Consider the following 26,142-nt stretch of genomic DNA (forward strand, 5'->3'; position numbering starts at 1 on the left):
GGTCAGGACACTAAGTTCATTTGTTTCCTTACTTTTTTAATGAAAAATATTTTGAGTAACTGTTCTCTGCTAGAAAACTGTCCAGAAAATATGATTCAAGTGAAAAGAGTTACATTAAAGCTTGGTAGCAGAGTTTGAAGATGGTGATGGCTCCAGAAGCTCCTTTATTGTACAGGATTGTTTTAGCTATTCTGTTATTTTGTTGTATTTTTCATATGAAGTTGAGCATTGCTATTTTAGCGTCTGTGAAGAAATGTGCTAGGGTTTTTGTGGAGATTGCACTGAATTTGTAGATTGCTTTTGGTAAGATTCTCAAGATTCCAAGAGTATGGGAGATATTTCTATTTTCTAATATCTTCTTCAATGTCATTCTTTTAAGACTTAAAGTTCTTGTCATACAGGTTTTTCACTTGTTTGGTTAGAATTATTCCAAGATATTTTATATCTGTATCTATTGAAAAGAGTGATGTTCCTCTGATTTTTGTTGTTGTTGTTGTTGTTGACCCATTTATCGTTTCTTTATAGAAACGCTACTGATTTTCTTTTTCATTAATCTTGAATCCTGCCATATTGCTGAAAGTGTTTATCAGTTGTATGAGCTCCAGTAATAAAAGTAGCTTTATACTGACATAAAAACAGACATGTGGACCAATGAAATTGAATTGAAGAACTTGACATTAATGCATAATCCATGAATACCTGATTTTTGACAAAGAAGACAGAATAGTACAATAGAATAAGGAAAGTATCTTTCACAAATGATTCTGGCATGATTGTCAATATACAGACAATTGCGAATAGATCCATATCTATTTCTGTACACAAAACTCAAGTCCAAATAGATCAAGGACCTCAACACAATTCCAGTTATGTTGAATATGATAAAAGAAAAAGTGGGAGGCAGTAGCCTTGAAATCATTGTCACAGGAGAACACTTCCTAAATACAACACCGTAATAAACAAACTGAGAACAACAATCTGCACATGGGACTTCCTAAAACTGAAAACTTCCATAAGGCATGGGACACAGACAATAAGACAAAATGGCAGTCTACAAAATGGGAAAAGTTCTTCATCAATTCCACAGCCAACAGAGGGCTGATTTCTAAAATCTAGAAAGAACTCAAGAAATTACACATTAAAATTCCAAATAATCCAATTAAAAAATAGGACAGAGTGCTAAACAGAGAATTCTTAGCAGAAGAATCTCAAATGGCTGAAAGACATATAAGGATTTTTCAACATTGTTAATTATCAGGGATATGCAAATAAAAATGACTGAAATACCTTCCTACACCTGTCAGAATGGCTATAATCAAAAATACTGAGGACAAATTACATTGGAGAGTATGTGGAATCAGGGTATCACTCTTCTACTGCTGGGGAGTGCAAACTTGTTCAACCACTTTGGAAATCAGTATGGCATGTTCTTAGAAAATTGGTAATTAACCAACCCCAAGACACAGCGATATGGCTCCTGGAACTAGACCCAAAGGATACTCAATCATATCACAAGAACACTTGTTTAACAATGTTCATAATGGCATTATTTGTAATAGCCATAACCTAGAAAAAAAAACGAGATGCTTCTTAACTGGAAAATGAATAAAGAAATATGGTGCATATATACAATGGAGTATTACTCAGATGTAAAAAGAAAAGGATGAAATGAAATTTGAAGGATGGAAATAGAAATAAAAACATTCTGCATGAGGTATTCCAGACTCAAAAAGACAAGTATGGTATGTACTCATTCATAAGTGGATATTAGACTTAAAGCAAAGGATACCCAGACTAAAATCCACAGTTCCTGAAAAATTGGGTAACAAGGAAAGCTCTAAGAGGGACACATGGATTACCCATGGAAGAAAACTTAGATGAGATCTCCTGGATAAATTAGGGTCATGGGGGTGCTAAAGAGTAGAGGATAGGAGATAAGAACATGAAGGAATGGTATGGTTGAGGAGGGAGAGGGAAGGAGAAGGAGAGCAATGAAAGATCTTGACAGAAAGAGTCATTATGAGGATAGAGTAAAATATGATGCTAGAGAAATTCCTAAGAATCTGCAAGAATGACCCCCAACTAACACTCCTAGCAATAGTGGAAATGCTACCTTAACTGGCCTTCCCCTTTAATTACATAAGATTTGTGAATACCCCAACTGTCATCATAGAGTCTTTATCCAGTAACTGATAGAAAAAGATGCAGAGATACACAACCAAGGACCAGGTAGAGCTCCAGGAATTCAATCTAAGAGAGGGAGGAAGGAGTATAGGTGCAAGGAAGGTCAAGATTATGATGGAGAAATCTGCAGAGACAAGTGAATCAAGCTTGTTGACACTAATAAACTCTAGACCCACAGCTGTGAAGACTCCATGGGACCAAACTAGGCCCTCCATAATTGGGAGATGGGGTGGACCATGGACTATCTGAAAGACTCCAGGCAGTAGGAACAGAATCTATCCTTGGTACATGAGCTAGGTTGTTGAAAACCATTCCCTAAGGTGGGATGTTTTGCCCAGCCTTAATGCAGAGGGGAGGGACTTGGTCTTTCCCCAACTTAATGTACTATACTCTATACACTCTCCATGGGAGCCTTTCCCTATTGGGAGGAGTGGATGGAATGGGCTGGTGGAGGGAAGGAGGGGTAACAGGAGCAGTGGAAGGAAGAGATATGGTTGTAATGTAACATGAAAATAAATAAGTAAATAGAAAAAAGAAAGGAAAATAGTCTCATGTACAGGAGCTATGTATAATCATTTATGTGGTGTAGGAGGTCCTTTTGTTTGTCTGTTGCTTTCATTGGTTAATTAATAAAGAAACTGCTTGGCCTAATAGGGTAGAACTTAGGTAGGCAGAGAAGACAGAACTGAATCTGAATTCTGGGAGGAAGAAAGGAGAGAGAGAGAGAGAGAGAGAGAGAGAGAGAGAGAGAGAGAGAGAGAGAGAGAGAGAGAGACCATGGAGCTGCCAGGTCAGTCATGCTGAAACTTTCCTGGTAAGCCACAAACTCGTGGTGAAAACAGATTATTAGAAATGGGTTAAATTAAGATGTGAGAGTTAGCCAATAAGAGGCTAGAGCTAATGGGCAAGGCAGTGATTTAATAAATACAATTTCTGGGTGGTTATTTTGGGTGTAAGCTATCTGGGTGGCTGGGACCAAAATTAGACCCTCTCTTCACTCCTTTAACATTTATGGACTAAGATTAAGTTCACATGGGTCCTATTTTAATTTTATCAGCAATCTTACTTGGCTCTCAATACCAGGCCAGCAGACAGAATTAAAATCATGGCCTTGCCTTTCATTGTCATTACATTCATGTATGTATGTACATTTATATTACTAAGTATAACCTGTTCAGTATATATGATGCTACTTGTATGTAAGGTATGGCTGACTATTTGGTATTAGATAACCTGCTTGTATGCTCCTCCATAAGGAAAATGATTTCTCTTTCTCTTAGCATTCCTTATTTGACTATAGTTTTTTTTTATGTACTGTTGAGACCTAGTGATCTTTCCTCCATTAGCTTTGGCATTTTTATTGCTATTATCCTTGTTCAGCTCATATTTAAGCAACTTTTCTCAGCGTTCAATTTCTTACAGCAAGTGGCATTTTCCCAATTCTTTGCTCTAGCTACTAACAAATACAAAGTACATTCTTTATACCTAAATAATGTAATGACCTCCAGAGAGAAACTACTTCTCCTTTCCACTCCCCAACTCATCCTAAATTAAAAATTATACAAGTACTTCTTAATATGTCTTTAGTATGTCCTTCAGAAAGCACCATAAGCTTATATTGCCCATGACAGCTAGTCCAAGTTACACTAAACTCCAAGGCTTTTTCTTTGTACTCTTCTATCAATCACTGCTACTCATTGCACAGGCTGTGTGAACTCTTTGAAGACCAGTTAGGTCTTTTTCCATCTCATTAATCAACTTTCTTCCCCTTCTCCATTCGTGCTTATGAGGACCATTACATTGCTTCTCAAGACATGTCTAAATTACATACAACTATGAATCTTATAAAAGTTATACTTTAAAATGCTTTTCTTAACTGGTCACATCCTAAAAGTTTGAGATTAAAGGCAATCACAAAATATCTATTCTACTTCTTAATTAAATTTATAATGTGAAAACAAATAATTTCAGTAGTTTCCCTCATCTACCTTCTTGGGGAGATCAGGTTCAGTAAGAACTTCTTCATTTCCAGGATAGTTATTTCTCTAGTGTCATCTTTTTACCTTCTGTGTTTATTAATAACCTTTAATGATTTTGTTGTTAGTTTAAAAACTAAAGGTAACATACATGATTATTTAAACATATTTCAAGATACCTGTTGATGTAAATTGAGGATGTGACTGTATTTTCTTTGCATTTAGTGTTCTTGTTTTGCAGCTAGGGTTTAGTACATATTTTAAGCTGGCCTTGAACTTAGCATCAACTTGTCATAGCATCTTGAACAGTAGGATGAAAAACATGTTCTAGCATCACGTACATTGTATTTGTTATAAATGATAATACATGTGGAAGGAATTTCAAAATTTGGTGCTCTCTCTCTCTATATGCTTAAGATTAAAGACATCCCAGACACAGAAAGACAAGTATCACATGTACTCACTCATAAGTGGTTTTTAAACATAAAGCAGGCCGGGCGGTGGTGGCGCATGCCTTTAATCCCAGCACTCGGGAGGCAGAGGCAGGCGGATCTCTGTGAGTTCGAGACCAGCCTGGTCTACAAGAGCTAGTTCTGGGACAGGCACCAAAGCTACAGAGAAACCCTGTCTCGAAAAACCAAGAAAGAAAGAAAGAAAGAAAGAAAGAAAGAAAGAAAGAAAGAAAGAAAGAAAGAAAGAAAGAAAGAAAGAAAGAAAGAAAATAAACATAAAGCAAAGAAAACCAGCCCACAAATCACAATCCTAGAGAATTTAGACAACAATAAGGACACTAAGAGAGACATGCATAAATCTAATCTATATGGGACATAGAAAAAGACAAGATCTTCTGAGTAAGTTGGGAACATGGGGACCTTGGGGAAGGTTTAAAAGGGATGGAAGGGTCAGGGAGGGGAGCAAAGAAAAATATAGAGCTCAATAAAAATCAATAAAATAAATAAATAAAAAATATTAAAGACCTCAAATTATGTTAGGTAAAAAAATACCCATATGTACTTATTTTATCAAACAACTCTCTGAAAATAAAAGAAGGTATTGTTAAACTGTTTCTAAGTGGATATTTTAGTGTGATTTTAGCAGCTACATGAAAATACTTTGAGTTATTTTGTCCACATGCTGTAATTTTCTTAATATATAAAATTATACTATTAATAGTTACTCATTAAAATGTGGCAGCATTTTCAAGTTTAATATTATCATGTCCTAATATTTATTGACAATGCATATATGAGTACACATATACACTTAGAAGTTAAAATTATATTAGTCATTATTGTTTTAAATATTGATAAGAATAAAAATACTTAATGTTGTCTTTTAAAGTTATTATCACACAGTAAACTCAACATTGATTATATATTCTCTTGGAAATTTAGAAATCATATCAAATTTCCTCCATATAATTTCTTCTTATTTTGAATTCTTGATAAAGTCAAGAAATGAATTCCTTTCTATATCACTCCTTTTTTCTTTACGAATTATTAAAATTGAAATTAAATGAATAAATTTGTGTACGAAATACACACTAGAATATGGACATGCTTAAATTTCACTGTGTGCCATGTGCTAGAAAACATTTCTTTCAAGGCTATGTTAAATGCTTCCACTGAATCTTTAAGCACTTCTTCTTTTTTTTTAGAGGGATTTGTGGCCTCCTGTGTGACAGATGATAAGGCATTTTATTGTTCTGGCTTTCCTCCTTAGCTTGACCTATTCATCCTCAACCAGCTAATCCAAGAGAACATTTGCCTCAGGAATAAATTAATCAACAAAGGGGTAGAAAATAAATCTAACATGAAGCTCGAAAACTTGCTCTATGAGTTCACAGGAATATTCATAATGTTCCAGATCATACCTCACCAAAAATCATGTGAGAAACTTTTTCATCATTGACAACAGCATGAATATCAAGAATTAATTGTGCTTTAACTTTGACATGGTCTTGCTAAATATTATGCAATTGTTGACAGAAAGTATAAAAATAGACAACTTTTCAATAACTTAGGCACTGCATGTGTTTTAAACAACCCATTAAACAAAGAGTTAGAAATTGAGATGTTTAAAATATTCTAATTTATTTTAGTTCTTATAAGTGAAAACAAGAGTGAATTTGGGGCATAAATGCCTTTTTCTGGTTAAAAGTAATGACAAATAAAGAAGTACTTTTTGACTCAGAACATTACCTCAACTTTGCTATTATTAGCTACTTACTTTCTGGTATGAAGCTTCCATTAATTTTTTTTCTGGTTTACTAGTCAAAGGAATCAAAAGCCCACTTTGCTGAGATGATTTTGATCTAGAAATTTCCTGCTATAGAGTCCAGCAACTTTTCTGAAAGACAACATTTAATACCAGCATTCATTTTTTGTTGTTGTTGTTAAACTATTAGCCAAAAACAGCAACATATATACAGAAGGACTTCCCACACCATTTCCCCTTTTCTGTTCAAATAAAAAGGTTTTTAACTATAACATAAACCCAGAAGGATGGTCTCACCTTTAGGCAAGTTCAGCAGTTATTTTTCTGTGGGTCCTTCATTACCATTCATTTATATTGAGTCAATCTAGAACTAGAACTAAATATAGAATTACTAATATCTAATAATTTTCATGAAAACATACACATAATGAAAAGACAACAAAATAGTAAGTAGGACCATTTGGACTCTCTTATTAGCATATCTTTTTATTTTATCTATTTTTAAGATTTAGTTAATTTTATATCTTTGACTGTACTTCCTGCCTGTATGTAAGCATACTGTATGTGTCCTTTCAGATCCCAGAGACCAGAAGAGTGCATTGGACTCCTTAGAACTGGAGTTACACAATGTTGTGAACCATCAAGTTTTGATGGGAACTAAGCCTGGTTGTTTAGAAACATAGCAGGTGCTCCTAAATATTCAGCAATTTCACCAGCAACTCATTACTATAATATAATGGTAGTTTTGTGAAATACATTACTTTTTTGACATAACTTACTTAAATTTAAAAATATTTTCAAAAACAAAAATGTTAATTTACAAAGCCATTATGTGAAGACTGAGTTGCATAATTGTAATAGATTACCTTATTCATACTAAATAAATACACTATTATTCAGCCCCATTTTCAAGTCTAGTACAATAATTTAAAGATTAAATTATAATTAGTATTTTTTCTTTTAATTAATATATATTAGTATATATAATGTATAAAAATTTATAATAAAATATAGAATATTGTGTGTGTGTGTTCAGGGTGGTAAGGTATGGATCTATTCGCATTTTTTACAGGCAGACATTTAGTTTGACCGGCACTATTTGTTGAAGATGCTGCATTTTTTTCCATGTATATTTCTGGATTTTTTCAAAAATCAGGTTTCCATCAATATGTGGATTTATGAGCGGGTTATTAATTCAATTCTATTAATCACTGTGTCTGTTTTTATGCCAATATTATGATGTCTTTATTACCATCTTTGTAGAAAGATTTGAAATCAGGGATGGTGATACCTCCAGCACTGTCCATAATTATTTTAGCTATTTGGGGTTTTTAGCTTTTCCATATTGACCTAAAAATTGTCCTTTCCAGGTCTGTGAAGAATTGTGTTAGAATTTGATGGAGATTGAACTGAATCTGCATATTGCTTTTGATAGGATGGTCATTTTTACTATATTAATTCTACGAATCCCTGAGCATGGGAAATTTTTACATTTTCTAATATTTTATTCAAACTTTCTTCAAAGACATATTTTTTATTATACAACTGTTGGGGTCATTTCTTAATGGCTCAGTATGTTCCAGGGTAGGTATGTGTGAATTAGAAAGGTAAGAAGAAGAAACAGATTTATAACAGAAATAATCAGAGACGTAGAAGAGAGTCAGGAGATCAAGCAAGTAAATACTGAATTTACCCACATTTATTTTCCACATGTTTGTATACCCCAATCCAAAAGTAGGGAAGAAGGCAAAAGACTGCTTTACCACATAATATAAAGAACAAACAGAGCAAATTACCTCTTCAATAACTGAAACATCAAGTAAATCTATCCTGACTAAAGTATTCTGTTGTTTAGACACAGCATGCAATGACTACACCTTGGACAAAGTATCCTGTAGGCAGTCATTCCCTTAGCCAAACGTTGAGAACAAAAATAAGCCTGACCTATCTGACCTTTGGTCAATGTAGAATAGAACCACATCCATAGGCTCTGACATAATTCTCATTCTTAAAATTATTTATTAAATCCTGTTCTTCTGCTACAGAAAAGATGATTGTTCCTGGCTTAGGTTGACTTCTTCCATCTTTCAGACTTTTCTGTCAACAGTATATACATTCTGTCATGCATATTTTGTCTTATTGCCTGGAGGGGGAATGAAAACATCTTACCTGTCATTGACTACTATTCTTGGTTAACAAAGGATTAAAGGGAGTTGCCTAGCTAAGTGTTGTGCACTTCTGAGAAAACTTTCAATTGAGAGTTCACAAATTACTAGATAATAATAATCAAGCAGATAATGCTTTGCAATACACAGCTCCCATATCTACAATATCTCCTAACAAAGGAGTAGATGGTGACCCAGATCGGATGACCATTTTAAAATTGGTCTAGGATGTCTTTAACAGTTTTTAGTTGCATCAGAATCTGAATTTGTTTAAACATATCAAATCTAAGGACTCACTGGCACCATGTGAAATTTTTGTCAAATAAACTCTTACCTTTTTCTACCAGTTACATCTTTATAGTGAACCAAAGCAGTTACAAACATTAACAAGTCGGTCAATATGATAAATCTAGTATGAAAACTAACAAGAAATACACAATTTGTCAAATTCTAATGCTCATAACTTTATTACAATCAAAAAACAAGAACATGTTTCTGTGATGAGTTAAATATGAGTCCTTTCTTTTCTCCTATAGTTCAGTTGCATTGGTACTTCTATTTTTCAAAGATAAATTTTAACTGTGGCAGTCTCTGAGTAGCAGCAAAAGCTTTTATGTGATTCTCCCTCATTTTCTGATGAGGGGCTTCAGTTGCACATTGCCTCCATAGTGTTTCATTGCCTTAACAAGTCTCTTTCAAACCATAGGGGAAATTTCTCAAGTCCCAGTTCTCAGGTCCTTCATTTCAACAGCAGATTAAACACCATAATGACAAAGTTAACATTTGCATCCCAAGATATGGTACACTTTCACAGCCAGACATTCACTCAGCATTTTTGGGCTGGCTCCAAAGTAAGTAAGACTCACTAAGTTCTGGAAATTTATGCAGTAGGTCCAAGAAACTGGGAATCACCAACCATCATCACTGTGATCGTCCTTTCCTTAACAGACATGATGAGATCAGAGCGTCAGGAAGACAGGTTCAACAGTCTCACTTCAACTCCTCTGGAAAGGTATCAGCAGCTACCCTGTCATCAGGGCAGGCATTCTTCTTCTGCACACATCAGTCAGAAAGTCATGAAGCTTCATTTTCTTCCTGTGAAAAAACACAAACATGCCTTCCAGCTCGTAGTAAAACAGGGTCAGGACCTTTCCATAATCCAGTGCAAGTCTTTCTGCTTTGTTTTAGTGAAGGTTGCTCTGGTACCATTATACCAAAATCTATATATGGAAAATTGCTCATGGTTATCCACATTCAAGAAATGTAAAATAACAAAATGACAAGATTTAAGGCATTATGTGGCAACTGAGCGCATAATTTCCCTGCTTTTATCTCTTAAAGTTCTATTTTCAAGGAGTTAAAGACATGTTCCACAATTCCTTGTTCTTGGCGATTATAAGGAATGTCTGTTTTATGCTCAACATCCCACCAGGAACAAAACTGCTGAAATTCTTTACCAAAAAGCTCTGGATCTATTATCTTTTTATAATTTAAGGAATTCCCATATATGAAAACCACTTTAAGCAATGAGTTATCACATGCTTAACGACTTCCCCAGTTTGTGCCATAGCCGTTAAGAAAACTGAGTATGTATTGATTGTCACATGCTCATTTCTTAATTTGCCAAATTTTGCAATATGAGTAGTATCCATTTGTGATAAATAATTAGGAAGCAGGCCTCAAGGATTTACTCCCAGAAAAGTAATTTAAAGATTGTGGGCGTATATAATATTGCTTAACAATTTGATGAGCAATTCCTCTTGTCAATCCAAATTGTTTTCTGAAATTTTTACTATTTTGATGATGTAAAACATGTGATTGCTGATCAAAGTAAGTTTATCAGCTGAAGCATTACCTTTAGCCAATGGGCTAGAAAGATTTTAATGTTCTCTTATCTGACCCACAAAACACAGCAAATTTTTTTGGTGAATGGCATATTGAATTTGCTGAAGCAATTTTTTTAACTTGATTATTACTGGTTCAAAGGTAGGGGACAGCTTCTATTCCCTAAAGGGACTTAATATATAATGAGTGTCAGTATTTAAATTAAATGTATTATTTGCAACACTACAACATCTCACTGCTCAACTATCTGAGCTGTAACCAGATCTGTTTACACTACATATCCTTTACCATCACCAATGTATACCACTCTTCCATTGGAAGAATCATCTGTAAAAAATAACATAACATCCTTTAAGGAATCTTTCATTACAATTTTAGGAAAAAATAAAGAATGTACTTGTGCAAATTACAGCAAATGATCAGCTGGAAAAAGATAATCAATTTAGCCAAAAAACTGAGCAAACACAATCACCCAAGAATTATTATTTTTTTAAAAAAACAATGTACCTTTTGCCTAGTATACTGAACATTGACCATATTAGGTTTCCTACCAAAATATGCCTAGATTCAATCTAACTTTTCTGTTCTAAACAAGCTACTGCTTCAAAATAAAAGTTTAACACCTTTACTGTTGAATCAGGAAGGTAAAGCTACAAAAGAGGATTATTTTGCCATAATACTGTCATGGAAATAAGATTTGTTGTTGGGGAGGTGAGCCGCTTGTTCCTTCTAGCTTAGGCCCAAAATAATCACACAGAAACTGTATTAATTAAGTCTCTGCTTGGCCTATTAGCTCTAACTTCTTATTGGTTTATTCTTATATTAATTTAACCAATTTCTATTAATCTCTGTATCACCACACGATAGTGACTAAAGTTCACATCATCTGTCTCTGGTGGCTCCATGGCTTCTCTCTGCTTTCTTTCTCCCAGCATTCAGTCCAATTTTTCCTGCCTACCTAAGTTCTGCCCTATCAACAGGACATGGCAGTTTCTTTATTCATTAACCAATAAGAGCAACACATAGATAGAAAGACCTCCCATATCATTTCCCCTATTCTGTTTAAACAAAAATGGAAGGCTTTAACATAGTAAAATTACATATAACAAAACAGGTATCAAACAAGAATTACAGTTATAATATTTATATCTACATTATCTTTTATCATAACTAAGGAAAACTATAACACTATAAATTTTTCACCTCCATCAAAGACTCCAGAAGGATATGATATTACCTAAGTAAACAGGAGGTTCATTGTAAGCAACTTCCAAAACTCTAGAATTGACAGAGACATCTCACTGCCTGGACAGTCACCCAAAGTTCTTCTGTAGCATCAGAACATCTAATCTTCAGTGCACAGGCCCATAGTATCCAGCAGACTTTTCCATGAAGCAGGAAATTTTAAAAACAGTTCTGCCTATATTGTCAGTTTATCAGTCATTTTCACCTGTGTCCTGCAGAATATCTAGTAGACTCCTTCATGAAGCAGGAACCTTGAAGGACTGATTTACTTTTAGCCAAGCTCAGTAGTCATTTCTCTATGGGTCCTGCATGTTCATTTAAGCAGTCCAGGAAAGAGCAGTTTCTTGTGAAAATGGCTAAGGAGACTCTTCGATGCCCATCTTCCTCTTGGGAGCAGACATATCTCATTGCCAAGAAAAGTCTTAAATTTTTAAAGCATTTAAATGTCACATTCTGAAGGTCTATGAAAGACTTGAAGAATGCCTACCTAACTGAACTATATCTCTATATATCTAGAAAACCTAACTAACATAACTACAATCTTGACTACTATAGATGACTATATATTAACCTATATTTCTTAACTATACATTATATTTTTAAATGAGCTACACAAACACAATACCTTAATCAAGGGCAGATATATACATGTACAATATAACAAAATTTACCTTGAATTTGTATCAATAAACCAAGATCTTTACAAAAGCAAATTATTCATCTCTACAGCATATCCCCCTTTAAATATAAACAATTATAAACAATATTTTGGAATATGGGTGAGGTTTTATCCAAACAGCTTTCTGCTGTTTGGGGTGCTATTAATAAGGTCTTTCTTGGTGTATCCTGTGTGCTAGATTTATCTCAGTCAACAGTTGGGAAAAGTAAGTTTTTGAGGGTGTTCACAGTGACCTTTTAGTGGATTGTGTTCTTTCAAACCACACCAGCCTGGGAGCAAGCCACAGATTCTCATCCTCTGTAGAAACAAAAGAAGAACCTCTTTTCCAAAACAACATATCCTTAGATTCAAATATGGAAGTCATGATAACTTTATAATATAAATGCTGGTTTAGCTTAGCAGCCCATACAATAAAATATCTCTCTGTACTTAGCTCCTTCATAGTTAAAAAATTAAAAAAAAACATAATAATATACATAATCCAGACTCTCTGTGTATAGTTCATCTTTATGTGGCTTATTTATTTTTATTCTGCCTCTTCAAAGACTTTACCTTTTAAAAAAAATCATTAACTTTATTTTATGACTCTCTATATACCTTTTCTTTTCTCTTTTAAGCCTACATACATTTATCCAATACTATGACTTATCTGGATTTGTCTTTATTGCATATTTGTAATTCTTTACTGTCCAGGGGCACTTTTTAAAATGCTAAGTACTTCCTAAAACTTAAACTTCACTATTACTATGCTATATATGGTAGTTCTTGTTTGCTTTGCCCAGTCCAGCACGGCAGAATCACTTGCACCTCTGAGAGTCATGCAAAATGACCCCACTCTCAGGCACACAACCAGTCCATGTCACCATTAAGCAAGCTGCAGCAGTCTGCTCACAAACCTCATCTAAATGCTTGGTCTCCTGAAAGAGCTAGTATTTGTGCTAACAGTATGGCCCATGACCAGGAAGCTGCCATTTTGAAATTACTCAACTGCTACTGCTGAACAGTAAGATCTGTCTTAAAGGAGCTGTGGCATGGTGCCAGCAAACAAAAGAATCCGTGTTAAACTCTGTATTTTTGTGCCTAGGATTCCTTTTCAAGCTCTCTCAGGTTAAGGGGATTTCAGTTGGCCACATGGGCAGCAACCTGTTGGGGAAGGTGAGTTGCTTGTTCCTCATGGCCACCTGACTAGCTTAGACCCAAAATAATAACACAGAAACTGTATTAATTAAATCACTTCTTGGTCCATTAATTCATAGGTAAAATATATGCTTGTCAAAGTTGATCATAACCAATATAATGTACCTGCTGATTCTATATTGCATATTCCAATGTGTCAATACCTGTCTAGCAGCATCTGTAAGTTGTATGGAGGAATTGGGATTACAACTCTCCTTAAGAATCTCACTGAGGGCCTCAAGGTGTCCCATAGGGAATTTAAACAGGGTCTCAGCCACTGAATATCTACTATCAGTTTCTGAAAATCAGAACTTGTAAGCTATCTTTCCTAATTTCCAATTTCTGAGGTTTAATTTCTTTAGGATACAGCATATGTCCTAAATACTGAAAAGTCGGGTGCCTCTGCACTCTCTGGGGCAAAATCTAACCCTGTATAGATAAGACTTCGCTGAAGCTGTCTATATGTTGCAAGTGAAAGTCATTCAGTTTTATGGGTAAGCAAGGTATTATGCATTTAATGGATAATATAAACTTGTAGAAATTGTTCTCTATCATTTTGCATAGCCCAAGCCACAAATTTCTGGTAAAACATAGCACTGTTTGCCATACCCTGAAGAAAGATTATCAAATGATATCTTCTCATGGGCTCTATGAAATTAACTGATAGGGGGCTGTAGAGATGGCTCAGTGGTTAAGAGCTTTGCCTGCTCTTCCAAAGGTCCTGAGTTCTATTCCCAGCAACCACATGGTGGCTTACAACCATCTGTAATGAAGTCTGGTGCCCTCTTCTGGCCTTCAGGCATACACACAGAAAGAATATTGTATACATAATAAATAAATAAATATTAAAAAAATTAGTTTGAAATTAACTGATAGAATGCTAAAGGCAAATGTTTAACAATATTGTTGTGACAAAAGGATAGTATCAAAACAATCCTTTAAATCTAAAATAATCTTATAGGTATCTTTTGATATGGCTGTAGAAGAAGGCAACCCAGACTTGTAAAGCTCCCATTAGTTGCATGGACTCATTAACCTCTCTTAAGTCATGTGTCCATTTCCATTTTCCTATTTTTTTTTAAATCACAAAATAGGAAAATACAGGGGGAAATAAAGGACATAATGTGACCATTATCCACCTGTCCCTGCACTAACTGCTGGAGAAATTGTAATTTTTCTTTTGTTAGAGGTCACTGATTTACCCATACAAACTCATCACTTTTCCAAATAATTGGGTCTGCATGGAGTGCAGACTTTTTAGTGACCTCTCCTTAAAATCCTCTCATCCTGCTCAGAGAGGACTTTTGCTAGATATGGTAGGATGAATTCTTCCCTTATTCTCCTCACCCAGTCCTTTACTGGGCAACGATCTTTGTTGAAACATTTGATTTGCTATAGCTGTATTAGGGCTATATAAATATAGCCCGATTTGGGCTGTAATATTTCAATCCCACAAATTTACAGGTAAGTAAACAATGTACGGCTGAAAAGTTCCTTCATGACTCTTTCCATATCTCCAGGAAGGCTCATGGCTAATTTATTCTGGATTTTGGGGTTGATCAATCCTTGTAATGGTGTAATAGTCTCTATTTTAGGCTATCTTGAAGTTGTTGACTGGCAGTCATACTAGAAATATCTACATCAGTATCCAGAAGACCACAAAAGCTTTTTCCATTTATAAACAAAGTGAGTTCTGGTCACTGTAGATCTATGCCTTGTAGCAATAGGCATTAAATGATCCAAAATTAACCTCTTCTCTCTCACCTCCCTTAACTTGATTTCTAGTTTGCACTTGAGGAAGAAAATTAATTGTGCAAGCCTCTGGCCTGTTTAAACCATAGACATTCCATTAGGTGAATGAGTCATAACCTTGATTTCTCTTTCAATTAGCATAATTCAGCATCAAGGAGCAACAAAGATCCCTTGCATAGTGGTGCACTTCTCCCCAATAATAATCCTATATTGTTTCAGGTAAAGGGCTATGAACCACAGTGGGAGAGCAATCCCCATTTAAAACTGTGTAGATGGAATAGCTGAGATCAAGCCCTGTACTGCCCGTGGGTGCTCGGCAAAAATCCTGGGTGGATTTCCTTGTAGAAGAACAGACTGCTGGATCACTTCATAGATTTTTCTTGAGGCCTGAGGCAACCCCTCTTCTGATTTCCTAGCAGGGAATTCCTCTGGACATCTCTCTTTGACCTGCTTTCATTAGTCTAAAGTTTCCTGCTCCTGTGTCTCTGACACAATCTAGCTGCTTCCTTGCCCCTGGGATTAGTCTCCTCTCAGGGTGCTGTTTGATCTGATGTCCTACAAGACCATACCCAAAGGAGCTTCCAGGAGGCTCTGCTTTTCTTCTTTGGGAGAGAACATCTTTAACTGTTTTGCGCAGTAAAGTAGCAGCTATAGCCAGTTGCTGTGTATACAGGAGTCAATATCCAAACAAATCTGAATATAATCAGAGATGTGATCTTTCTTTCTAAAAGGTCTTAAAGTAGCTTTACATATTACATTAGCATTCTCAGACACTTGCCTCCTTGAGGCTTTAGCTGGACAAAATTGTCACCCAGGCTAGCGCACCTAGTTGCATTCTCCACTGCTTGACCATCCTGTTGGGAAACCAGGGACCAGGGACCAGATCCCAGAGCCTTGACAGTCCCACTGGAGGACTGGGGTGGCAGAAGTTGCTTGCAAAGTCAGCTACAGTACAGGCATGACACTTTTACCTCTCCAAGCTCAGAGGTAGCTAGAAAATGATGGTGACTCTACTACCAACATTGGGTGGGGATATTTATAAAGTCTACAAAATAAAAAAATCTGCAAAAACCAATTGTTTTGCTTTACCCCAGCTCCTCTGGCTATCATAAACAAGAGAAAAGAAAACAAAACAAAAAACAAGCAAATGTATAAGCAACTGTCTACTCTTTATTTGTCTATATCATTTCCCTCAATATTTCTAGCATCTTTCACATTTTATAATATATATATATATATATATGAATGTTCATTTATCACCTCTACACCTGTGGTGTGATATTCATAAATGGGGTACATCATGTTCTCTGACTGTACACACTCTGGAATCTCAGAAAAGCATAAAACTGGAAGCCATAATAGATAGACAAATGACCTGGAGAGTAAATAAAAAAAGAACAAATAGGTAAGTAAACAAGTAAATCTAAAGCTAATGTCTCATTTAAGTATTAAAATAGGAATAAGGAGTTTAATCTTTAAGTAGAATGTATAAATCTACAAGTTATTGATTTACAGACCGTAGGTTATAATTATTAATAATTTAATTTATTTAAAGAAGTCAAATATTTCATACAGAGACAGAAATGTTGTTTTTATTTATGATGATCCTAGTTTTAGAAGGAATGTGCTGGTCAGCCACGTGTAAGTCCATGAGTCCTTTTCATCAAATGATGAACTCATGGTGCCCTTCTCCTCTAGTGACTATCTAGCTTCAGAGTTTTGCTCAGGAACACGTTTGCTTACCTGAATGAAGAAAGGCTCCAGTAGATCACAGTTTTACTCTGTGAGAACAAAATAAAGTCCAGAGGTTTAGATAGGTAATTTTCTAATAAGAATGGAATTACTAGTACAAAACACTGAGCATGTTTTTGTCCACAAGGAAGAACAGAGCCCTGTATAAATAACACTAATTACAGATATATGTCATTTAAATTTCCTCTGAATCAGAAAAAATGACATTGGAAGAAGCACTGAAATGATTGACTAGGTTATCTCCTTTTTTGACATCAAACACATTTATAAATCTTAAGATGTAAGAAAATTTCTTCCATTAATATTATCTATCTGTTTAATGTTTGGCTGCCAAGGTGAAGAACACCACCAAAATTGAAGAAATGTTGAAATCAGCAAGAGGTGAACAGATAAAAGAATACACTTAGTCATATTACATAAAAATGCCTAATGAAAATGTTTTAGATAAAAAAAATCAATGGTCAGAATGTTAAAAATCAGTACAAGTTGGTATCTATTGGAAAAGATCTCATGCTAAATTGCAAGAGAACTGAGATTTACTAGGGAAATGGTATATGTAACCATCAGATTCTTAATTAGGACTGAGGTGGGAGAACATTAAAAGGATAGTACATCATATTAGAGACAATATGGTAGAGTCCTAATGGGAAAGATAGGTTTCCTCTCAAAACCTAGAGTGGAAAATCATTTAAAAAGAAAGTTTAAAGTAAAACATAGAGAACCTTCATGGCATGTTGATGGTGGAAGTTCAGACTAGAACCTTGAGGAAAAATAGTCTGATTAAAAATATTTTCATAGAACTGTAGGAAATTCCATATCATGTGATCTAGTCTGGAATTGCCTGAGGCACAAGAGTAGAATAGAATAGGATAGGATAGGATAGGATAGGATAGGATAGGATAGGATAGAATAGAATAGAATAGAATAGAATAGAATAGAATAGTCAATCTACTGGGTAGGATCACAAATTAAATTCTATGAAGAGACAGCACAGTATGACATTTTAACTCTGCCCCAGATACAGAGAACTGAATGAGTAAGAGACTGGCATGTAAGGCTGTGAACCTGGCCACTTACAATGAACAGCCACTTCAATGAGCTGGACCATGTCCTAGCAATGGGGAAATGGGATCCCATGGAGTCTGGCAAAAGAAAAGGAAAAAAGAATGATATAACATTTTTAATTTTAAAATAAAATGCAGTAACATAGTTATTTATACAGACAAGTGTGCGTGTGTGTGTGTGTGTGTGTGTGTGTGTGTGTGTGGATTTGGAACATAACATAATTTAGTACTGTATGACACCAAAGTAGGAGACATTAAACATACAAGATGCAGTTACATTCTTAGACATACAAATCAATTTGTATTCACCTCCATACACATTTTTGAGGAAGAAATTATACAAAGTCTGAAGAAGAAGTTATTGAGAAAATGGTATTGACACTGAGGGAGTATACACAAGGAATACCAGATTTCAGAGTTAAATGAGTATAAGTAAAAGCAGGTGACATTTTCACCGATTAAAGTTGGCTTGTGTCTTTTAGAAGGCTGTTTATTCATGACGTGATGCTTACAGAAGTTGAGAAAATGTAAAGTTCTATCCTGATCTTGTGGTTACTGAGATGCCTTGTAGGTTTTCTGAAATCTTAATTTGATTTTGAAGCATATACTTGGATTATAAGGAAATCTGGAAACTTTTTATAAATTCACATTTGTTCTTTGTTTTTTCTTATTTTTAGCAGTTGTGAATTTGAATAGTATCATCTGTGATTAAATGAAGTAGGGAAAACCTACCTAGGACTAGACCATGTGGCAACACACCTTTTAATAATTGAGTAGGACAGAAGAAATTATCAAAGAAACAATAGGAAGAAAAACTAATAAACACACTTAAAAGGCAATTTATGCTTAAAGTGAAGGAAGCAGAAATTGAAATACATTAAGGCATTAAATAAATTGGTGAATGAGCAACTTAGAAATACACCAACCATTAAAAGTAAAGAATAAATTGACAACAAATATACTTTAAAAAGATAAAATACATGTTATGATAAAGGAAATAATGAAAGATTGTATTAAAAGTTCCCTCAAATAATCTATTAGTAATTAAAAATGATCACATGCAGTGAGTAAATCAGGATGACAGATGTCTTTCAAAAGATGCCTTAAGAGGTGTGAGAGCTGCTAAGTTGTTTCTGAGTGATAGTATTTGATGCAGCTTATAAGGTGAGAAGGTTGTAGCACTTTATTTACTATTTCCCTTTCTTTAAAAAGGGGTTGAATTTAAAATAATCACAGAATTAAATATTTTATGTGTGTAATACATTGTCTCCATTATGTCCCAGTTAAAAAGTTTCTTCTTTTCCTCATGAAAAATTTGTGGTATATAGTGATTATATTAAATTTATAGCATATTCAACTATGATTTCCCAAAGTATAATCTCACATGAAGAGAGAATAGTTAGAAACAACATCAAAATGTTACCAATAATTGAATCATTATTTTCTATATATTGGTTTGGGAAATGCCAACTCATAAAACCATAGCATATCATATAAATACCCACAACTTTATACATACCCACACAAACACAAAGTCTTATGGTATATTATGTTTAGAAAACTTTTGTCACTATTGTTTTTCAGATATCTACTTACAAAGTATTTTAGAGGTTTTAGAGATATGACTCTGCATGAAATGTTTTTGATTCACAAGCATGAGGACCAAAGTTTAGTCCCAGTTTCAGGAACCAGCCTTGACAAAAATACCTCTCACCAGGATACAAGTGATTAGAAATATAATAAAGAATATGAAGACACGAATGAAAATAATAAAACAGAGAAATATATGGGATAGTATCAGGAAGGAATTACAGTGAGTACTGATAATTCACCCTCATATAACTTCCAACTGCTTAAAATACCCTTGACCTCAAAAGGTAGAATTAAGGCAAAAGACTGCATTAACATGATACAAAGAAATAAACATACCAATTGAAAGTCACAGGCTACATTCATAGTTAAACATTCTGTTGCTAGAACAAAGCAAGTCACCAAGACAAGTCACCAAGTCACGCTCATACTCTAGACAAAAACACCATAAGCAAACCACTCCCTGGGTTGAATCCCAAGTTATCCCCATAAAGGGAACTGGAGCTCAGTTGGATCCTTAGACTTTTGCTTGAGGTAGAAACAGATCTACTTTTCTCTTCCTGTGGCACAAGTTCCGGCCTGGCAATTAGCCACACCTGTTGAAAATAACCTTGAGAGAGCAGAACTCTCAGATCACTATCTAGGTGGGGCCTTTGTTTGACAAGAAACATTATAACCTTGTAAATTTTAACTCTCTGACCTGTGGTCAAAGTGGAAATAGGCTCATAATTTCAAGCCTTCACATCCCAGTATCCATGTAAAATTCTAGATATGGTGGTGTTCACCTAAAGTTCTAAAACTGATAAGGCAGAGACAGGAGATGCATTGGATCAGAAATCTAGACAAATTAATGCAGACAGGTTCAGTGATACATGTCTCAAAAAAAGTGGAAAATGAAATGATTGAGAAAACCACTTGATATCATCTTCTAGACCCCCAAACATGCACACATGTAGATATAAGATCTTTAAGGCTCTTAGGTTTTCTGATATACTGAATTCATTTTATCCTTTTGCATGTGTGTGCATGCTTGTCACATATTTTTGTGTGAGAGAATACTTGTTGAGCTCAAAATTGATGGTAATGTCTGCTTTAATTGCTCTATGTTTTATTTATTGAGTACTTCTTGTTGATATATGGACACTCAGTGAATCTGGAGTCTTACATTCTGTTTACTATAGCTACTCAGCTTGTGCTGGGGATTCCCTTGCCTCTGCTTCTAGAATGCTGATATTGTAAAGGATCAATTTGCTTTTCTGGCTTCAGATGAGTCATGGGGAATTAAATTCCAGTTCTCATACTTATGTGACAACTGCTTTACTTATTGAACTATTTCACCAGTCCCTATATTCATTTTTAATTTCCAAAGAGATATTAATAAAGATGTCCTGTAGGATACTTACTACACAAATATAGAATCTATTATACAAATATGTATTTAATTAATAACCAATAAATTAATGCCTTTGTGTTCAGATCCTTTATCACATTAATCCTCTAATAGCAAGAAGTTCGTTTCTCTTGTCGTTGCTGTTTTCGTCATACATTCCAAGTCATTGCTATTCAAAAGGGCTAATTTAGAATCTTGATGCCATTTTGCTAATAAACTTACTCCATAATTATTGTATGCTGAGAATATCATTGGTTAATAAAAAAAACTACCTTGGCTTGTTGATAAGGCAGAACTCAGGTAGGTAGGGAAAAAGTAAATGAAATGCTTGGAGAAAGGGGGCATTGTCAGGAGAAGCCATGTAGCCCTGCTGGAGACAGACAAATTCTAGGAACCCTTAAAGTTTTTTTTTTGTTGTTGTTTTTCAGTTTTACTTACATTATTATATATATTTAATGGGAAATAATTAATTAAAGTGAGATTAAGTAAATAATTTTTCCATCAAACTGCCACTTCCCATTTGTATTTCCAGTGGTTAAATTTTCCTTTTAGATTTTGTCTACATCTTCGCATGGAAAGCTCCCCACCCCATGGTTCACATTTTATCCCTTAATTCTTTAATTATTTCCATGGTATTTATTAAGTCTACATATAATTATATTCCTTGAGATAAACCCACAACTGCATACAGACCACTTTGTTCAAACTCAACACAAACCTTCACAACTAGTATCCCCTTGTCTCAACTCCAGGCTTCACCATGATAGAGAAAATGTAATACTGGCCTTTATCTGGGTATCTCAGCCAATATAATGTTCTCCAGTTTCTTCCATGTTCTTTAACGTGTACACCTAAGAAAATTAATTTCTTCTTCAAGCTGTCAAGAGTTTACAACCATGATATTATAACAAAGTTTGTCACTTGTATTAGAGTTATTTATTGCCCAGGAAATGTATTTACATAGATCAGATTGAAGATGCTGAACATACCCAATAAATTTAATAGCTAAATAATGAAATTATACTCATCACAATCTTTTCAATGAGGCATTTTTTTTTGTGAATGAAATTCAATGAACTCTAATGAAGTACAATTTATCTGTTCTTCTTGTTAAACTAATTCATTTTGACCATGTACATAAAATCATTACTGACATCAGGTAATGATATTTTCACCATCACCATAGAGATTTCTCCATTGAACTACACTAAAGATGCTAACTTCTCATCACAGCATTGCAAAGAAATAAATTAGCTGGAACAATTGTCTTCTATGTCATTGGTCAGGGATTCTGTCATTGTATGAACATCATACTATTAAATACGGTAGTTACCTTGTAATGCTTAAAATGTAGTATAATTTTGATTGGCATTTAATTTCACGTGTTCTGGAAAACAATATGACATTTCAATCATGGACACAATCTATTATGATCAGATAAGTGTAATTAGTGTGTCTATCACCTCAGTCATTTATGAATATTTCCTGTTCAACATGTTAAAAATTGTTCATACTTGATGTTTTAGAAAAAAAAAATTATTGTAGTCCAATAGTTGCCTTCTTATGATAGAGAATGTTTGGAGTATTTTTCATTTTTCACTATAGTACTGAATCTATTAGCATTCATGTCTACATGAAGTTGCCTCTTCCAACTTCTTTTGAGCCACTCCTGGCAAGTATTCTATAATTTTTATAAGATCAAGTTTTTAGTTACTACAAATAAGTGAAAATTGTTTAATTGTGCTTTTCTAGACATGAGTATTGCACTGAAGATTTTCTGGTTTTATTTGTTTTCTCTTTATTTAAGTGTATTTGTATGTCTCTGTATGAATCCATGTATGCCACATGCATGCAGTCATCCAATGAGATTATAAAAGAGTACTAGATCTACTTGAATTGGAGTTACAGGCAGTTTTTAGCCATTATGAAGATGTTGGGAAGTAAATCAGATTTTCTGCAAAAATAATTAGTATTCTAAAACACTGAGCCATAGCTTGAGTACTTCTTAAGTTCTTTGTTTCTTTTGAAAATGAAGCAATTTTATACTTTATGGCACAATAACATTTAATTATTAGTTTTGTGTATATGTTTTAAGTTTAATCCTGTACATGTGTGCATATGTAAAGAATTTTGTGCGTATGAATATATATGCATATGGAGTCTGATTCATTTTCACCCACTGATAAATATCATCCTGAGTAAGTTTTTCCCATTCTAACCATTTTTATTCACTTTTATTTATATGTATTTGTATATCTTTACATGAAAATATTTGATCACACTGTGAACCCCAAGAATGCATTATTTATTGGAAAAAACCTGCTTCTACCCACAGTGTGGCTCAGTCATAGCAGAGTCCTTAATCCAAGAGTTTTCTGCTTGAATATTGTAAACAGGATTAAATAAAATCAACCACAGGTCAGGAGGGAGAGCAAGCAACCATTTGACAGGAGAAAACAATAGAGAGTAACAGGAAGTCAGGAGGACGGAGAAAAAGACACACAGGAAGTAGAATGGAGGAACATCTGGTAGGAGGAGTTTTGTTTGAGATAGCATAGGAAAAAGTTCAGTTTCTGGGACAGAGGAGGAAAAGGAGGAGAAAGCAGCTGAGTTGTTTCTCTGCCTCTCTGGCTTAGCAGATTTTCACCCCAGCATCGGACTCCTGAGTCTTTATTGATAAAATTAAACATTAGAGACTTAGTTAAAAACAACATATATGTAGTCATTTAAATTGATTCCTTGCTACAGCAATAAAAAACAATGGTGTGGTAAATATGTCTGCATAAATGTTTTTCTGACACACTGATTTTGTTGGCTTTTCTGTTTTCCCACTGTAAGCTTATATGATATGCATGGGTGTATGTATAGGTATGTATAGGATGTTTTCAATGAGCATGTGGTGTCCAGAGGTTAACATTGAAAGACCTTTATACATTTCTTTCTATGTACATTGTAGCAGGGTTCCTTTTTTAATCCAGAATTTTCTGGTAAAACTAATCTAGCAAGACAGCTTGCTGAAAGAATATCCTGTCTCAACCCAAGCTGTTTATGCTTGGATTAGAGTTAGGCTACCATCACTCATGCCTGCTTGGCAGAAATGTAATTTTATCTCTTGTCATCAAGCTTAGCACAAGAAGCACTTTTAACTTCTAAACTTCTTTTTCTGCCCTGTATTTTCTTACACTTAGTACGGGGGAGACGTGCCATATTGCACTATTATATTTCTTGAGTAAACTCTACTGTTTTCTATTATGCTTGTACTAATTTACATCCTCATCAGCAATAATTAAGCACTCCCCTTTCTATATCCTCATTAGAACTTGTGTCTATTTATGTGAGTGTTGATCATAGTCTTTCTAAGTGGTATGTGATCATAATTTATCATGATTGTATTTGTAAAGGATAATTTGAATAACTAAGATTAAGTACTTCATAATTTAAATTTTTATAATCATATTCACAAGGCTGCTTTCAAAAATCATAGAATTTAAAATGTACGCTTGTCTATTTCAGCTTAGGTAGATCTTCCCAGGGCCCAGAGATATTACTCAGTAACTTAGAAAAACTGCTCCTTTTTCAGAGGGTTCAAATCTGGGTACAATACACCATATCAGGAACCATACAACTGCCTGCAATACCAACTCTAGGAGATCTAGTATCTTCTTCTAGCCTCTGCAGGTCTACACATATACAACGTATACTTATAGAAACACACATATACATAGAAAACATAACAAAAGTAAAATTAAAAACTCTGCCTATGGGTTTTTTTTTTAGATTCTATAGAACTATAGATGTGTTTGAATACAAGTATGTGAAGCTTTAATGTGAACATATTGCATTTTTACTATATTTCAAAATTATAGAGTTTCTACCGTTGAAATTTATTATTTGGCTCATCAAGAATTTCACATTTTATTGATTGTCTTGGAGAACATTGGAGATACCTATTTTACCTTTTAGTGATTCTCAGTAAATTAATTGTAAAGTGGTGAAGGATTACACTTTTAATGACCTATTGTCTTTGAAACAAAGCTTTGTTTATGGTTTCAGTTAAACATTTACATGTTTCCACACATAAGTATATTTCTAAATGGTTTGTTCTTTGCCTATGTTAAGTGCATGTATTTAATTGATCTTCATTTTAAGAAACCAGCATTGATTTTTCACAAAGTTCCCTGATACTCTCCTGCAATGTTTCATATCTAAATATGTATCTTTCTGGTATTAAAAGTCAGCCTCAACTTACCTTTTTGTTTTTCATTGTCTAACCTGACAATAAGTTTCTTTGGACAAATATACAGTATATGTATGTTCTTCTTTCCTACATATAATATAGGCAAGTCTCTGGTATCAACTTAATGTCAGAAAAGAGCTGTTTTGGATTAGTTTTTAAAACTATTTTAGTAGTTATATTTTAATTGATCATATTATTCACTATTTCCCCACAATTGCTTGTTTGGGTATTAGGAGGGACTTCACTTTTTGTACAGCTTGCATGCTGGGTGTATTTGTATGTCACTTTAAGAAACTTGCGTTGATTTCCCAATGTGACAATAACAAAAGTAACACACACATTGTTCTCATTTTGACTGTATAGCGGGTGTTTTCATTGGCTTGTCTATCTCCTGTTGTCAAATTACGGAACAAGGCACAGCAGCAGAGGACAAGGATGGTCATGGCAGTTTGACCCTCAAATACTAAGTACCCGATTCTCCATATAGAATGTTCACCGAGTTCTTGAGTATTCTCTACCCAAAGGTGCAGGGAACACTGTTTTTACCTACTCATAACCAATTAATATAAGAAAAATCACTAGTGGGCCAGGGGGATGACTCATCAGGTAAAGGCATTTAATATCAAGCATGGTGAACTGAGTCACATGGTAGAAAAACATAAGTGTCACATATATTGTTTTCTCAACACACACACAATGTTATATAATATGTTAAAAGAGGAGCCAATGAGAAAACATTCAGAAAAGCTTGCTCCTTATTGGGGCAATTCTGATTTCTGTATTAGACAGTTTCTATGCCCCCATATCCAAAGAAAGTAATTCTAATTTTCTAGATTCATCACCTTCCTAATTCTCAGACTGTCTATTGGA

The sequence above is a fragment of the Chionomys nivalis genome, chromosome 5, assembly GCF_950005125.1.
Source record: "Chionomys nivalis chromosome 5, mChiNiv1.1, whole genome shotgun sequence".
NCBI lineage: Eukaryota > Metazoa > Chordata > Mammalia > Rodentia > Cricetidae > Chionomys > Chionomys nivalis.